This window comes from Camellia sinensis, chromosome 12 (assembly GCF_055761805.1).
Source record: "Camellia sinensis isolate YWXY chromosome 12, ASM5576180v1, whole genome shotgun sequence".
NCBI classification, from domain to species: Eukaryota; Viridiplantae; Streptophyta; class Magnoliopsida; order Ericales; family Theaceae; genus Camellia; species Camellia sinensis.
The window spans coordinates 36,154,264-36,173,348 of record NC_138972.1 but is presented as its reverse complement, the minus strand read 5'-3'; positions in this window follow the sequence as shown (position 1 = coordinate 36,173,348).

Genomic DNA, 19,085 nt, shown 5'->3' with positions numbered 1-19,085 from the left:
ATCACAATTGGCCAAGATTTAAGTCTCTGAATTCGGAGCCCCATTAGTGCAAGACACTTTTGGGCCGAAAAAGCCTCCGGATTCGAAGCGCCCTTCGTGGATATCACGATTGGTCAAGACTTAAGTCTCCGAATTCGAAGCCCCATTAGTGCAAGACATTTTCGGGCTGATCAAGCCTTCGGATTCGGAGCGCCCTTCGTGGATATCATGATTGGCCAATACAAGTCTCCAGATTCGGAGCCCCATCGGTGCATGACACCTTTGGGCCGAAAAAGCCTCCGGATTCGAAGTGCCCTTTGTGGATATCATGATTGGCCAATATTTAAGTCTCCGAATTCGGAGCCCCATTGGTGCATGACACATTTGGGCCGATTAAGCCTCCGAATTTGGAGCGCCCTTCGTGGATATCACGATTGGCCAATACAAGTCTCCGGATTGGGAGCCTCATCGGTGCATGACACCTTTGGGCCGAATAAGCCTCTAGATTCGGAGCGCCCTTCGTGGATATCACGATTGCCCAATATTTAAGTCTTCGAATTCGGAGCCCCATTGGTGCGTGACACCTTTGGGCCGATTAAGCCTCCAGATTTGGAGCGCCCTTCGTGGATATCACGATTGGCCAATACAAGTCCCCGGATTTGGAGCCCTATCGGTACATGATACCTTTGGGCTGAATAAGCCTCCGGATTCGGAGCGCCCTTCGTGGATATCACGATTGGCCAAGATTTAAGTCTCCGAATTCGGAGCCCCATTGGTGCATGACACCTTTGGGCCGAATAAGCCTCCGGATTCGGAGCGCTCTTCGTGGATATCACAATTGGCCAAGATTTAAATCTCCGAATTCAGAGCCCCATCGGTGCGTGACACCTTTGGGCCAATTAAGCCTCCGGATTCGGAGTGCCCTTCGTAGATATCACGATTGGCCAAGATTTAAGTCTCCAAATTCGGAACCCCATTAGTGCAAGACATTTTTGGGCCGATTAAGCCTCCGGATTCGAAGCGCCCTTCGTGGATATCACGATTGGCCAAGATTTAAGTCTCTGAATTCGGAGCCCCATTAGTGCAAGACACTTTTGGGCCAATTAAGCCTCCGGATTCGGAGCGCCCTTCGATGGATATCACGATTGGCCAATACAAGTCTCCGGATTCGGGCCCCATCGGTGCATGACACCTTTGGGCCGAATAAGTGCATGACACCTATGGGTCGATTAAACCTCCGGATTCGGAGCGCCCTTCGTGGATATCACGATTGGCCAAGATTTAAGTCTCCGAATTTAGAACCCCATTAGTGCAAAACACTTTTGGGCCGATTAAGCCTCTGGATTCGGAGCGGCCTTCGTAGATATCACGATTAGCTAATATTCGACTCCAAATTCGGAGCCCCCATCCGTGTATGGCACTTATGGGCCGATTAAGACTCTGGATTCGGAGTGCCCTTCGTAGATAAAAGCCTCCGAATTCGAAGCCAGAGCCGTGCATAACACGTCCGGATTCGGCGCGCCGTACACGAAAGTTGAGGCATACAGATTCAAAGTTAAATGTTACGTTAAGTTAAGCCGACGAAAACCGTATACGCGTTAAAGCATACGAACATTCAAAATAAAACGCTTAATTACGTTCAGCCGGCGCAAACTGCATAAACAAGTTTAAGCATGCAAACATTCAAAATGCGACGCAAACATTTAAAATGAAATATTTTATTAAATTAACCAATATAACCAATAAATACATTCAGTTCAGTACATTGGAGTGTTTACAATACGTTCAGTTCTATTCGGCGTCACCCTCGTCATCGCTCTTCTCAATTTCGAAAGCGCCATAAGGAAAATGATGGCGTTGGTAAAATGGCGACGCCGATTCAACTCCTGCTTCTTAGAGAGCCTCTGCGGCTTGGAGAGCCTTAATCCACCCGTGCCTAAAGCCCCGGTTCTCGCATCGGCACACCTCATCTGCGAGTTTCTCTTTGGTCTTGTCTATCCCGACTTTCCAGCGGTCGTGGAAGCCTTTTTCATAGCCCATGGTCCTTGCATTTTTTACGGCAAACATGCTTGCCATATCTCGATCGGGAATCGCATAACTTAACAGGCGTTGGGTCACTCTTTCCTCCACGACCGGGTTAGATTGACCTACCGCACGCGGCTCGGTGGTTTGAGCCTTCTGTAGACACCCCATTTTTGACCGACCTTAAGACTCAGACATCACTGATTGAGCGCTCGGTGACGTTGCATAATGTGCTCGTCCAGAAGTCTCAGAGTCGCGGCCGTGAGCCCTGCCTCCGAATTTCCGAATCCTCTTCTGTGCCTTGCCTCAGTTTGCGAACCAGACTCGGTTTTCTCTGTTTCTTTTTCCTGAGGGGAGGGAGAGGTCCCGTAGACCATCTCTCAGTGGCCGTGGGCTACATTTGGTGGCCGTAGGCCATTTTGCCCATTTCGGAGTCCGGTTTCCGGTTTTTCGGGACCGTCAGGCCGTGTGCCTCGGTTCGGGACCGCTTAACCATCTCCTATTGCTCCAATTTTTGGCATGCCTCCTATTTACTCCCTTCTGAGGGACACTGGGGTCTGAGAAACCCACTTCGTGGCCGAATGCCACTTTCAGTGCTTAACAGCCCATTTTCGGGACCTCGAACTGCGTGTTTTGGCCCCCGAGCATTCGTTTTGCATCGGTTTTTGTTCATTTTTGGCAGGTACCTCTGTTTTATCACCAGGAAGGCCGTAGAAGGGTGGGAGGCCAGCAATTATCTTGGCAACCAGTTATGTTCCATTTTCGCCCTCCGACACCCGTTTTTCGCACTTCCGGGCCAATGTTGAACACCTTGGAGCCATTTTCTTCAAACCCTAACCACATATTTGTGATGTACACACATGGGAGGACCCTAAAAGTTCATGGCCTGCCACAAATGTTTCTTGACCCTTTTGAACCCCTCTTTCCGAGCCAATGTTGAACACCCTTAGGCCACTTTCTTGAACTTTGAACCACATATTTGTGTTGTACACACATGGGAGGACCCTAAAAGTTCATGGCCAGCCATTAATTCCATTTGAACCATTTGAACCCCTCCTCAAAATGGCTTGTTCTCTCTCCTGTTTTAGAGTTTCCAAATTCGAACCACAGGGTTGTGAAGAGGAGACCTGGGAGGCCACCAATATGTGGTGGCCGGCCACTAAAGCCACTTGGCCTTTTTGACCCTTGGCCGGCCGGCTAGGGGGGGTGGCCGGCCGGCCACATCCAAGTCCAATAATGGGCCGGCCATGTTCCTCACACTTTGCACTTTACAGCTGTACAGCTGTTTCCCCCAGAAAATATCTATATCCGGGGGATATTTTGTGGGGGAACAAGAGCCTCAATTCCCTCCACTTTGGCAAAAAAGGTTTTCTCTCCCTCTCTTGATAGATTTCTAGCCTCCCAACTCAAGAAAAGGGGTTACAAGGATTGGTTGGAGCATATACATACATATCACCCCATTTCCTTCAAGTTTTGGGCTCCATTTCTTCATCATCTTCAAGCTCCACCACCACCACTCCATTCCAGCAGCAAGGGGAGGAATTTCAGCAGCTTAGAATCATCAAAGTTGGTCCAAGAAGCAACAAAAACATTGGTCTTCAAGGGTGAGTAGCATTTCCCCTTTTTATGGTCCATTTCTTGCACCTTTTGTAAGCCATACATGCTTATTGATTTGAGCTCCGACCAAAACTGAAAAGGTCATTTTTTTGAGCTCATTTTCTTGTTTCATTAAGGGCTCAACCCTGTTTGAGCCCTCCATATTGCACTTGCTTCAATATCCTCTTTGAATGCCATTTTCTTGCATGCTTTGGCAGCCTATCATGCTTCTGTTTTTGGTCTTTTTACAGGCCTAGAAGTAGTCTTATTTTGACCTTATTAACATGATTCATTAAGGGTCTTTGGCCGTTTGTGGAATATTTTGTAGACTTTGTGTTATAGCCACTTTTGAGCCTCATTTTGCATTGCATTTCTATCATGTTTGTATACTGTTTTGGGGTTTTTACAGTTCTGTAAATAGTCATATTTTTGGTCCCTCTTCAATGTTGTAGAAGGGAATTTTTCATTTTGGGCTTTGCATATACCACTTGCCTCTTTGGCCACCTTTTGGCCTTTTTTCTTGCATGGGAGTGCAGCCATACCTGTGTTTGTTTTTGGGGTTTTTACAGTTCTGGAAAACATCATATTTTGGGCCCCTCTTTAACTTTGTTGAAGGGCCCTAACCTATTTGGAGTTAGCAGCTATGAGTTGCTTCATAATCTCATGTTTAGGGCCATTTTTGCATGCCATTGTTGCCCTATCTTTGCTTACTGTTTGGCCATGATTTGTACTGTAAAAATGCTTATTTTGAGGCTGCCTTACTTCTATCTTTTCATCTCGTGTACCAATTATGCATGCTTTGTATAGCTGTAGTTCATTCTATGCGCCTAATTTGCATTTCGGGAGAGATTTCATGCATCGGGTGTGTTTTCGCCTCATTTCGGACTGTTTTCCCCCGCATTTCATTGCTGAAAATCCATTAGCATGTTTTCATATCATTTTCCATGCCATTGCATTACATATGCCATTGCCTCGATTTGCGTGCCCATGTGCACGCGTTTCGAGGCACTTCATTTTCATCCATCGGCCTCTTATGTGAGTGTGGCTGAGGCTCTCTCATGTTAGCGTAAGTCCATGTTGCATTCTATATGCCATTTTAGCCATATTGCATTGCATATACCATTGCCTCGGTTTGCGTGCCCGTGTGCACGCGTTTCGAGGCACTTCATTTTCATCTATCGGCCTCTTATGTGGGTGTGGCTGAGCTCTCTCATGTTGGTATAATCCCATATCATATTTTCATGTCATTTGCATTGCGTATGCCATTGCCTCGGTTTGCATGCCCGTGTGCACGCATTTCGAGACACTTCATTTTCGTCTATCGGCCTCTTATGTGAGTGTGGCTGAGGCTCTCTCATGTTAGTATAAGTCCATGTTGCATTCTATATGCCATTTTTGCCATATTGCATTGCGTATGTCATTGCCTCGATTTGCGTACCCGTGTGCACGCATTTCGAGGCACTTCATTTTCATCCACCGGCCTCTTATGTGAGTGTAGCTGAGGCTCTCTCATGTTAGTATAAGTCCATGTTGCATTCTATATGCCATTTCCATGTCATTTGTATTGCGTATGTCATTGCCTCGGTTTGTGTGCCCATGTGCACGCATTTCGAGGCATCTCATTTTCATAGCATTGTGCATACTAGGTTGTATCTTAGATCGCATTCTGTCATTGCCTCGGTTTGCGTGCCCGTGTGCACGCATTTTGAGACATCTCATTTTCATAGCATTGTGCATGCTAGGCTGTATCTTAGTTGCATTCATGCATATCATGCATATTGCATCGTGTCCGGGATAGGAGTTAGCCTGGGCATGGGAAACGAGGTACGTTTCGTACTCCGAGTGACGGAACGTGTCTCAATTCCCCAGTCACCGACACTCCGGATTACCCATGATGGAGTTAGGGTTTGTTGTGTTTATACGTGCATTCATTCTATATTGAGTTGCACATTTCGACCCCTCTGCCATCATGCATCGATATGCGTGATTGGTGGCATGAGGATCGAGGCATGCATATATCTGTGAAAATACATTACCATGCCCCTTTCCTGCTCTCTGTTGCAGCAAATGAAGAATCAGCAAACTTCTGGAGTTTAGTGCGCTTTCCAAGAAAAATCACAAAACAGAGGCTAATTGGGGCATCCCAGTGGATTTCCGCGCAAGGCAGCCCAGACATGCATCATTCATCAGGAGCAAGGCAGTCCCTGGCTTGCACGCCAGTTTTACAGTTTTCTTATTTAATTTGTTAATTGATTAGGAATTTGTATATTATTCGGACTGTAATATTTAGACTGTAATATTCTTTTATTCGGGACTGTATATTTATTCGGACCCTCTGCACGAGGGCATAACTGTAATAAGTGTGCGTGTGTGTGTTGCATGTCTTCCAACCCCACGTCTTTCTCCCTTTTATTTATCCGCTTATGATGTTTAGATTAGGGCATATTTCAAATAGCATACAGTATGACAGCATGTTTGCATTCATTCATCTGTTTTGCATGCACCGGGCTCAGCGCATCATGCTAACTGCATTTGTATTTCAATTCCAAGTTGAATACATGTTAGCTGTAGCATTCCATATGCCATGTTTAGAATAGCCGAGCCTGCTATAGTTGCATTTTTGCATGTGTTGCATTAGGCATTTCTGTATACTTAGGATTCATGCATGGATTTCTAATAAATGTCTGTTTTGGCTTGGAGTACCCGGTGAGCTTTATGCTTTAGCATCCTTGCATGCGTGTGAGTGAATGCCATGAATAACATGCTTACCATGAGGCTAATTGCTTATGTAATATATCTGCCTGAATGCCTGTGGGTGAAGGTTGGGTTATCTGGATTGGAATAAATAATCAAATGTGTGTTTTAAAGCCCACTAGATAGTGGCAAAAACCATCTTTTCTAAAGCCCACTTGCGGGTGGCAAAATCTGCATTTTAAGCCTACTTGCGAGTAGCAAACCATCTTTCAAATAAACAAGCATGAAATGTTTTGTTCCAATTCGGGCAACCCAGTCTATACTTATATGCTGTGTGCATCACATAGTAACCTAGGCTAATAACCGGAATAAGAACACACAAAGTTTTCAAAAATAGATATCACGGTTAGTAGAGGCCGATCTTTGATCGGGCGAGCGGGGGTGCTCACGAAGTGACTTTCCCCAATCGTACCCAAGTTCCCGAGCCGAGGCAACTTTGGTGATGACGGACACGTGGCCTTTGGCACCGAGTCAGGGTTTCCTAAATTTCCCATTAAAAAACATTTAGATGGCGACTCTGTATCTGGCAAAGCAGTCCATGTTTGGCACTTCTTTCAAAAATCTGTTTTTCTCAAAACGATTTGCCGGATTTGGACTCTTTGGTTCAGACTTAGAACCGTGACAAATTTGAGAGTCCTGAGCTGTAGTGACCCCAAAATGAACGGTACGGGAGCTCGTTCCTCCCGGGGCGTTCGGGGACGTCTACACCTTCCTAAGCTCCCTAAGCTCACGCTCGGCTTTCTCCGCGCGAGCGTTCAAATTTTGAATCCATTCGTCCTTCTTCTCTATTTCTCGCCACGCGGTGCACAGGCGCATGCCGACTTCATAGGCGGTATATAGCCCTTTCACAGCCCCATGGATGCCCTCCCGAAACACTTCGAAATCCTGTCGACCAACCATCGACTGTTGGACTTCCGGTGGAAAAATCTGTCGCGCGAATTCAACTGCTACACCTAGGTCGTTAACAATAGAATCTGCCTCCGTCATCGGTTTATTCCCCACAAAAATCGCAAAACTTAACGGTCGCGGCGTCACATCAGGCTCATATCTCGGTCGCGGTCGCGGGGAGCTTTGTCGTTGCTGTTTTTCTTTTCGGGGTGATCTGTTTCGACGACTTGGGGGCTGACATTTTTCCCATTCCCTAGACATCCTACATCCCATGCGTGTGGGCTCACTGCTGCGATTCATTTCAATGTCTATCTCAGCCAATGTTGCCCTTCTCCTCTGCTGTTGAAGAATAGTCTATTTCACATTTAGATTTATCTAACCTTCCGCAACAAGCTGGTTTAAATTGAGTCTGAACACGATAAGTGAAATCACTGGTGTGAAGAACCCACCCCATTTATTCCTAATGCATGCAGCACTCCCGAGGTGACTTCATTAATTCTAAACTCCAAAAGCCCGATGCCGATCGATTTATGCCGCAGCCACTCCATGAGATAATAATATTCGGCTTTTGAAGCTCATGCATTGGCTGGGGTAAGGGCAGATTTATTAATCTGATCAGCCAAATATCAGAGCCCGATGCCGATCGATTTATGCCGCAGCCTCTCCATGAGATAATAATATTCAGCTTTTGGAGCTTATGCACTGGCTGGGGCAAGGACAGATTTATTAATCTGATCGGCCAAATATCAGAGCCCAATGCCGATCGATTTATGCCGTAGCCACTCCATGAGGTAATAATATTCGACTTTTCGAGCTCATGTACTGGCTAGGGCAAGGGAAAATTTATTAATCTGATCGGCCAAATATCAGAGCCCGATGCCGATCAATTTATGTCGCAGCCACTCCATGAGATAATAATATTCGGCTTTTAAAGTTCATGCACTGGTTGGGGCAAGGGAAGATTTATTAATTTGATCGGCCAAATATCAGAGCCCGATGCCGATCGTTTTGTGCCGCAGCCACTCCGTGAGATAATAATATTTGGCTTTTGGAGCTCATGCACTAGCTGGGGCAAGGGCAAATTTATTAATCTGATCGGCCAAATATCAGAGCCTGATGCCGATCGATTTATGCCGTAGCCACTCCATGAACTAATAATATTTGGCCTTTGGAGTTCATACATTGGTTGGGGCAGGGGCAGATTTAGTAATCTGATCGGCAATTGACGACGGTAAATTACCAACTGCCTAATTATCTAATCGGCAAGTGCACACGAATGTTTTATCTAAAGAAGGAAAAAGCAATACTATGCATCAATAGCAAAATTAAGCACAAGTAATAACAAAAAGCAAAGGAAATTTTTATTAGTAAATTGGGCACAGACTGTAGCCATTTTACATGTGAAAACTACTAGATAAAAAGCTACAAGTTTACAGGGCTTAGCAAAATCTTAAAAACTATAGCCATACATAAAAAACTACTAAACGAAAAGCTGTAACATTACATTCGAAATCCTTAAACAAAAATAACTACGATCGCCCTAATCATTCCTCGGAGTCAGACTCCAGTGGCTCAACATCCACTTGCTCATATGGAATCGGCATAGCCAATGTCACATTAGCAGCAGCAAGGGCTTTGAGCCAGCAGTGTTTGAATCCCTAATTCTCAAATTTAGGGACTTCCTCCACATAATTTGCGAGGGCAGCGCTTTCCCCAGCTTCGTACGCCCTCAAAGCCTCCGAGTCGGCTACTTCCTTCGTCGCCTTCGATTCTGCCACGTCCGCTTTAAATTTGGCGATCGCCTCTTGGGCTAACTTGAACGCAGCTTCACTCGCATTCGCCCTCTGCTTGGCGGTCAATCTGAGCTGGTCTGCATTTCTTGCCCTCTCCATTTCGGCCTCGGCCCTTGTAGCTTCCATCTTCACCCTTGCCGCTTCGAACTCGGCACGGCTCATTTGGCCCTCAACTTTAGATTGTAAACGGCCAATTCGTTCGATGGCGTCGTGTTGGCGATGGCCTATCTCAACTATCCTTCCTACCTTCTGCAAAACAAGAGATTAAAACCAAAATATATGCATAAAAGGGAAAGGCAAGATCAAGATATTTACCAGAAGAGCCGATTGAGCGGCCAACGCTATTGCCAAAAGATCCGGCTCCGAGCAGAAAGTCGCCTTGTCAGACGGCAATGAGACCGACGAAGCCATGCTCAGCGCCACAACTGGATCCTTCATAGTTGACGCATCAGAGGAGATCGGCATGTTTTTTATCTTTGGTTGAACCACAAAAGGCACAGCCGTATCCGACTTCTCTAAACGCGGCCGTTTGTCAGCAGGGTTTTCTTCAGAGCCGGTCTCGACCTCAGCCGGACGTTTCTCCGCCCTTCGTTCACCCTCCTGATTTTCCGGCACGACCGGCTCTAACTCGGTATCTCGTGTTTGAGCCGTCTCCTCCTCTATAACAGGCAGGGGGGGCTCGACATTGGTGACGAGTGGAACTTCGGATCGAATTTCCTCTGCTCGAATGGCCTCTGCTCTCCGCCGTGCGGCCATTCGTTCGGCGCTTCTCTTCTTAGCGAGTTGTGTGAGTGACAACCCGGCCATGTCCTCAGGATACGCACCGAGGAGATCTTCTAATCCAATAAAGACGTCGTCGTAAACGTCCCCTCGGCCCAAGGTGGACGGAGGGTTGGCTGAATTGAGGCCGACTTCCTCAAAGGATACCCTTAAAGCCTCGTCTACTTCGGCCTTGGACTCGCCTGATTCTTCGGCGACCTCAATGACTTCCACACGATCCGAGTCGGATACGTCGAAACCAATTGGGCGCCAGTTCTTGAAGTTGGTTAAAATAAGAGCCGTAAGAAACTTTTCACCCCTCGGAATCGGGATGTTTTCTGATGCCGAGAACGTCGTGTATGTCGGCTCGTACCGAAGAAGAATGTGGGCCGCCCTTCCTTGTTTCTGAAGGCTTGGACTGCCGAAGTATTTCAGCGCGACTTTGATCTCCGTAAGAATGGCGTCGTCGGTCGAAGTCAAGACTTTCTTCAAATCGTTTCCTGCACAAACCAAACCTTAAGACCGAAACGATAAAGTCTTGTATATACAACAAAAATAAGTGCATAGAGCTATATGGCAACCTGGTTCGCCCCTCCGTCTAGGAATAAGATCTAAGTAGTCCTCGCCTTCGCCGAATTCCCAATTACCTTAGACAACGACCATGACATCATCGACTCGCTTGCCAGAGCTGGAAAGCATGGTCACTAACTGATGGTCGGTGTCCTTGGCCTTGAGGAAATAGCGTCCATGCCGGCCAGAAGACTTGGCCAAGGCATAACAATGCCGAATAGCAGGTATGCCGAGGTTAATCCTAAGGCGACGGTTTAACTCTATAATCCCCATTACGATTCTAAAAAAGTTGACATTGGGTTGGGAAGGGATTAAACCCCAATGGTAAATGACAGCCCTAAGGAATGGGTGAAGGGAGAAACGGACTCCACCCTCTGCGATTGATAGGAGAAGGAAGACAATTGTGCTTTCATCAGCCCTCTCCATATCAAGGGTGCCGTCTGTCACGAGTGACAGACGGACGTCATCAGGGATGGAAAAATGGCGTTGAAAGCCAAAAATTCGATCCGCAGAGAGGAGATCTTTCAAATGTTTTGTCATTTCCTTCAGCCTATAGGAGTATGCCAAACCAAAAACAAACCAGGAAAAAGGATTCAAAGCAGAGAGGAGAGAACTTACAAGAGGCGAAGAGGACAGTGAGGATTAAAGGAAGTTGCAGAGGTAAGACGGAAGGCAGTCCAACAACTTTAAGCACCTAAAAATGTGTATGAATTAGAAAAGACGTCGAAATTTCAAATCACAATAAATGAAGTGTACGAAGAGGCGGGAAGTCAAAATGATAACCGAGAGGCGTGTGCTCTGACATCTGCGTTGGAATAAGGTTAGCTGCCGAATTTCGGCTCTGACTTTTCAAGTTTGAAACCAAACACTCCAGCTAACTATCGTTAGTGGAGTGCTTGGGGGGTAATTGTGGGGGCCGAATATTGGGAGACGTAAATAGGCCGAATAGTTGGACCAGGAGAGTCGAAATATATACATCACATTCGGCCCTATTCGGCCAAATAGCCGGTTGAGTAAGGGGCCGAGTGGAAAGCGGTTTACAGTTAAATAAGCCAAGTAAACAGTTATACGGCGAATCGAAAGTGGGCCCAGATCCGAGGCCTAAGAAAAAAAATATATAAATAGAAGAACATCAGCCAGAAAGAGGTATGTGAGAATCAATACGCTTAACTTAAAATGCAAGTAATCTAGAGAGTAGAGACTGACTTGTCCGTCGGAGTGCTAATTCTGGCACTCCCGACCAGAGTGTTTATTCCTTTTCAGGTCAATAGCAAAGGATCACGAGCTTCCTCCAGGATCTAAAGAGTATTTCCAAACCACCTTCCCCACAATTGACTTAATGATTTATTTATTAACAAAATGGTTAATTAAAAAATATTTTTCTTATCATTAAATTTTTTTAATTTACTTAATGATTTACTTATTAATAAAATTGATCATTTGTTATGTGAGTATGATTTATGTATTAATAAAATTAGTCATTTGTATATATATGTATTTTCTTCTGCTTTTTTATTAGTTCATTGACTTATCTTAGTAGTTTTTTTTAAGATAGTAGAATTATTTTAATATTTGTTTTATATTTATTTGTTGAGAGAAGTTACACACCATAATTTTTTTTTAGAAATTCGGAAAAGATGTTAAAGACTCATAAATTCACCCAAAATGATATGGTAATAGAATTGGAGTCGACATCATTGGGTGTACAACAAATAAAAAAATATACATATCATACCACATAATTCTATCATATATCTAATGAATTATTCTATTCAATTTCATATAACAATATTTTAATTTTTAAAAATTATCAAAATACAAAACTTAAACATACTATAATAATAGCCCGTGCCATGCACGGGGCTATGTAAACTAGTATATATTTAAGAATTACTTAACTGCTTGAGATTCGTTTTTTCTTTTCGATTTTGTCCTTTTATTTTGAATAATTTATTAATGATGGCGTATATGTTGAGTGAAGATTTTTTTTATAATTATACAAATATTCTTAATCAATTATAAAATAAATTCTTTCGTAATTATATAAATATTCTTGATCAATTATAAAAAATAATTTTTATTTTTTTATTTTTTTAATTTTTTTGTGGAGCACGAGTCCTGTCTAATTGACAACCCTCACATTCAAATTATTTAAAGCTAAATAGTGTAAGATGTTGGCAGCAACTGTCACTAAATTCTACCTATGACTATCAATTATCTTTTGAAATTATGTATCATAAAGAAATGAGATCAATTATCTTTTGAAATTATATATCATAAAGAAATGAGTATATCATACAATCATAGGACATCTACATTTCTAGGATTTGCCAATTGTTAGCTTCTTTTCCTTTTCTTTTCTTTAAGAACAAAATGATAAAATATTGTTCCCACTCAATAATTCTGCTATTATTTTCAAAATACTTACTTATTTTATTATATAATTTGATATAACATTATTTATAGGGTATTGAAAAATACTAAGTCATTTTTAACTAAATGACCATATTTCAAATAAAATAATAAAAATATATATTTCAATACATAAGTGAAAACATTCATCACACCTAAATTTAAATGCTAGTAACTTTATTAGGTAGGTAAGCCATCTACGTAATTATAATAAGCATAAATGAATCTCAGATACAAAAAGTTATATTACTCGATTCCATTCATTAGTGAAAAGTGAAAGATGGTTCAAACTGCAATGGCCAGACCTCACAATGTAGTAATAGGGAGTAGCATATAAATGATATCTTGCAAAACCCTCTTGGAGTTGAAAAAAATGAATATTTTTTTTTGTTGATAAAAGAATACTAGATGAAATACTGATAAGGCCAAGATGATAGAAATTTTTTAGGTATGACCAAATGCAGGGCCAGCCTTGAATTCTATAGGCCTAAGCGAAGTTTCAAGAGGGGCTCTTATACATAATTATCAAACAAAAATTTTGAGTAATATAATAAATAGCAAAAATGCACAAGTTATTATTTGTGAGTATCAATACAAAAATTTACTTATAGATAGGAAGAAATCATTAAAGAATTCAAGATGACAAAATCCAATTTACAATAAGGAAAAAAATGTAAAGCTACAATACCAAATAAAATTTGAAAAAAAGTGAAGCAGACCGTAGATCACCTACTGATTTGAAAATAGTTTTTTTTATTTTTTTTTAATAATTTTTTTTTTTTCAATTAGGCTAACTTTTTTTTATTTGTTTTTAATGTTGGCCTATAACATGTTTGTGTTTGGGCCTTTTTTTAGTGGACCTTTTTGTTTTGAAAGGCCTCTAACAATAATTGAGTTTTTTTAAAACTTAATCATATAAAATATTTTCAAAATTTAGAATCTTATTTTGAGCCAAAATTTAGAGATACTAGACGCAGGCCTCACTGGTTTTAGCTAGGGCCGGTCTGACCAAATGACTAAATCAACTTGAGATTCTAATCGGGACGTAAATAAGCTGTTTATGTCCTGTTTTGTTGCCAAAACTGTACAAACCGCTGGGTGTCGAACATGATTTGAAACTTTCATACCATTAAAAAAATTTGAAACTTTCATACCATTAAAAAAATTCAAGGGACGAACTTTCTTCGAGTCTAATAATTGGACTAAATGATCTAGTTGAGAAGTTGAAGGCTCACTCTAGGCCTATATTCTTAATCTGAGTCGTAATATTTTATTATTTTTTAAATAGATTATTCATACAAAAAGTCATATCGATCGACTGATAGTCATATAATTGAATCATATTTGTATTTACAAAATAGACAATCAATATGATTTTTTAAAAGAAAATGATATACAAGTCCATTTTTTAAACCCATTTTATAGATCTAAATTCTAATAATATGTAAGTGATATGATTATTTAATGATTAGAGAAGATATAAGAGAGATTGTCGCCTTAGATATTTTAATTGATTGTCATATCATTTCGCTTAAAAAGTAAGACTAATTTCTAAACTTGAATAGCAATGTGGAGAATATGCCGTCTATTTTTAAAAAATTAAAAAAATAAATGTGATCCAATCATATAATTATCAATATTTAATCGCTTTGATTTTTCAAATGAATAAATTACTTCGTAAAAAACTAACAGTTCATCAACGTGGGCCTAATGTGGGCTTACAACCACTTAACTGGGTCTTCTATTCCAATGGTTGTACTCAAGAGATCCACGTAGCTTTTGTTTGGGTCTATAAGGACAGCCACATACTCATCATAAAAGGTCATAGATCCACGTGTTTCTATTTATCAAAATTATAAGATAAATTCTAAATTAATTAAATTAATATTACGTATTATCTGTTCAAATTGACGTGTCTGTCCAAATTATGCGACAAATTCCCATATGTTCAAATTGATGTGTCTAACACAACAATTACATGAAAATATATCCCCATCTTCAGCCTTGATCAGTGTTCAGGCATCAACTGTTTTGTTTCCCCCTTTGCAGTCCCTTTACTTTCCTTTCACTCCATCTCCTCCAACAACCCATATGCCATGAACTACAGGTGCATAGCTGTTGACTCTCTGAACAAAAGTCATAGTCCTTGTGGTTCTAGTCATCTGGTCAAGAACATGCTCTTGAGGCTGTCTTGAATGGATCATCACTCTGTTTTCTCTCCACACTTCCCTACACTCTTGTAATGGGCATTCCTATGTTGAAAGGCATGTATGATAGTGACTTAGGAAGCCTCATGGTCCAAATAGTTGTCCTCCAATGCATCATTTGGTACACTTTGATGCTTTTCTTGTTTGAATACAGAGGAGCTAGGCTTCTCATTGCAGAGCAATTCCCAGACTCTGTTGGGTGTATCATCTCTTTCAAAATTAATATTACATACCATCTGTTCAAATTGACGCGTCTATCTGTCCAAATTATGAGATAAATAAGTTAAAATAATTTGGACAGATAAGCAAAAATACTAGGACAAATAGATTCAATTTGGACATATAAGCAAAAATATTAGGACAAATAGATTATAATAATTTGGACAAATAGATTAAAAATATTAAAATAATTAGGACATATAGATTAAACATATTAAAATAATATGAACAAATAGATTACAAGCATAAAAATATTAGCACACATATGTTAAAAAAATTTGGACAGATAAGTTAAAAATATTGAGAAAGATAGGTTAAAATAATTTGAATAAATAAGTTAAAAATTCTGAACAAATATGTTAAAAATATTGAGAAAGAATAATTTGGACAAATGGGATGAAAAATTGAACAGATAGATAAAAGTTTAGACAGATAAATGATGTTTATGAAAATAAATTTCTTAAACCGTTATTTGGACAGATAAATGTCCTTATGGCCTCAACAAAAGCACTCGTGTCCCCAATAACATATGCAGGTAGGAATGTGGATTTATCAAGGATATTCTCAGGATAAAACTGAATTAGTATTTTTCATTTAAAAATAAAAATATTTGTTTACCACTCAATTATACACCAACTACCGTGCTTAGGCAGCTTCTTCCTTCATTCAACAAGATGGTTTTTAATTATGAAAAATCATTGCTAAACATTTTTCATTCAACAATTTCTCTTCCCTAACAATAGCTTTGTAGAACATTAACAATATTGACCAATGAAACAAGAAAAGAAAAGAAAATTATATGAAATATATATATATATATATATTTTACTTTATAAATTCCTACTCAAATCATTAATCTAAACACAGTCTTTGAGCCTAAAAGAAAGGGAAAAAAAATTCCCCCTATAATTCCTTAATGCAAGTAGTACAAATGGCCGATGCATGTTATGACAGTGAAACATCGCAACAAAGGGAAACTTTATGGTACACCGTTCCAAAAATATGTATCATATGTCTATTATAATTGACAAAATTTTATTATAAAATTTTGTAATATTAATCACAAAATACATAATCTCGTCATAAATTAACATAAGAAAATGTCCAAAATTTTGTAATTCATATAACAAAAGTTTGTGACTTAGTTACAAAATTTTTTGGTACACCAATTTTTAACGAGATTACGCATTTTGTTATTGATGTTACAAAATTTTATAATAAAATTATGCCAATTTATAATAAGATACATATGATACACACCTTTAAAAAGAGAACATAAATAATATTTTCCCACAACAAAATGTCTAACTAATTAATCATTGAAAACTTCTATTGCAGCAGAAAGTGTGTCAATTTAATTTAGACCCCTATAATTTCCACCAAACACAATACCTCATAATTAATTAGAAAAAAAATTAGTCTAACATCTCTCTCTAATTTTGGGTAATAGAAGAGGTCCATAATTTTATTTTATTTTTTTTAATTTATGTTACATTAGGTCACTCACATCCTTTACTTTTATTTTATTCAAAAAAAATACCAACTTTACCCTCACTCTGCCCTCTTCTCTATATACATATTTTGGGTCACTCTTCTCTCTCTCATCCATCTCTCTGATCTCTCTCTTCCTAAACCTTAAAACCCAAATCCACCATCTCCTTACTCTCCCACACCATTACCTCCGCCTCCTTCCACTCCGACGGACGCTTCATCACCGCCGCCGACTCCCACTCCGACATCATTTTTCCATTTATCTTCTTTCTTCTCTCTCTCTACAAATTTGGATCTTTCCACCACCTCACAATCTTCTCTTCCCAAACCCTAGAACCCAAATCCACTATCTTCTCATTCTTCAACACCGTCACCTCCACCTCTTTCCATTCCGACGACCGCTTTATCACCGTAGCGTTGTCCATGTCTTTGACGCCAAGTTTCGAACCCCCTCCGCCGTTTTTGCGGCCACGTCCGCCCCGTTGACCTTGTCACCATGATGATGGGTCTTTGATCTATTTGTTGAAGAATAAAAAGTGGGTGATCATGGATAATAATAAACTTACAGATCTTGAAGAATTTGGAGGACCTGCTAAAATTTCTCTGAATCTATACCAGAAATTTTGGAGGACTTACTGAAATTTCTCTGGATCTATACCATAGAAATTTCAGTGGACTTATATTAGGTAATTTTCTCTAGACCTATAACAGAGAATTTAGAGGACCTACTGAAATTTCTCTGGATTTATACCATAGAAATTTCACTAGACCTATACCAGGTAATTTTCTCTGGACCTATACCAGAGAATTTGGAAGAACTGTTGAAATTTTTCTGGACCTAGACCAAAAATTTCTCTAGACCTATACTAGAGAATTTAGAGGACTTGCTGAAATTTCTCTTGACTTATACCAGAGAAATTTCACTGGAGCTATGGCAGAAATTTCTCTAGACCTATACCAGGGAATTTGAAGGACCTAATGGAATTTTTCTAGACTTATATCAAAGAAATTTATTTGTGAAGAGAATTTTTTTTGAAATTTCACTGGACTTATACCAAAGAAATTTCACTTATACCTATATCTGGAATTTCTCTATAATATTGATCTTCTTTGGCTATCACATACTTACAATATGAAATTTCATTGGACTCATATATGAAATTTTTCTATTGTGTTGATTTTTTTTTTGAATTTTCTCTACAAATGTAGTCAGAGAAATTTACTTGTATGTTGATTTTTTTTCTAACACATTTGATTTTTCTCTGAAATTTCTCTGCAAATGTAGTAAGAGAAATTAACTTGCATGTTATTTTCTCTACACATTTGGTTTTCTCTAAAATTTCTCTACAAATACAGTGAGAGAAATTTACTTGCATGTTGATTTTCTCTAAAACATTTGATTTTCTTTGAAATTTCTATGTAAATGTATTTAGAGAAATTTTCGTATTGAATTCTATCTCAGTGAAATTTTGTCTTTTTTTTTTTCCCGAATTTCATATTTATCATAGATCTTGTTTGATAAATCTCAACAAGAGCATTCCAAAAATATAATTTTTGTTGAAAATGGACATCTAAATAAAAAATTATTGAATTTTTAAGTTTTGAAAATTTTCAAAAAGTGAAAGACGTTTGAATGTAAAATGTAAGTATATTTTGGTCCACTAATTTTAGAGGGGAGAGGCGCAACATTTTTTAGGGACCTAAGATAGTATGAAATGTTGGGATGTCCTTTATCTCCTAAAATTACAATAGTAGGGACCTTAAAAAAAATCTCATTAATCAATACATGGTCAAAATTAAAATATAGGACTCAAAAGACTAATTTTGGAATTATGTAAATGGTAAATCGGTGCTAAGATAATAGCCTTAGAGGTGTGTTTCTTATTTTGAATTTGACTCTTATCGTTGTGCTTTTCCTTCTCTTATTACAATCAAATGTAAAAAAGAATTTATAAAAAAAAAAAAGTTACCCAAACTAACAAATTTTGCATTTTTTTTTATTTTTTATTAACTAATGTGTTGTGTAATAAAGAAATATTAAAATCTGAAATAAGTTCCACTTTAATAATGTGATAAGTGACACATTGGTAGGGTAGTTAAACAAATCAAGCTATCCTAGCTCGTACGGGTTAGAGCATCTCCACTCAAATCTTTAAAATTTGGTGTGTCAAAATTTTTTAAAGACTTAGGTGGCAAATTGACATATGTCAATTTGACTTAGAAACTCTCCACTCGATATATCAAATCTATTATTATATTATTTTTTAAAATAAAATTATATTATTGGGTAGACTCAACATTTGACATCACTATGGAGCATGTCAAATTTGACATGTTAAGTTAATGCCAAATGTCAACTCAACATTTGACATATCGGGTAGAATTGATGCTTGAT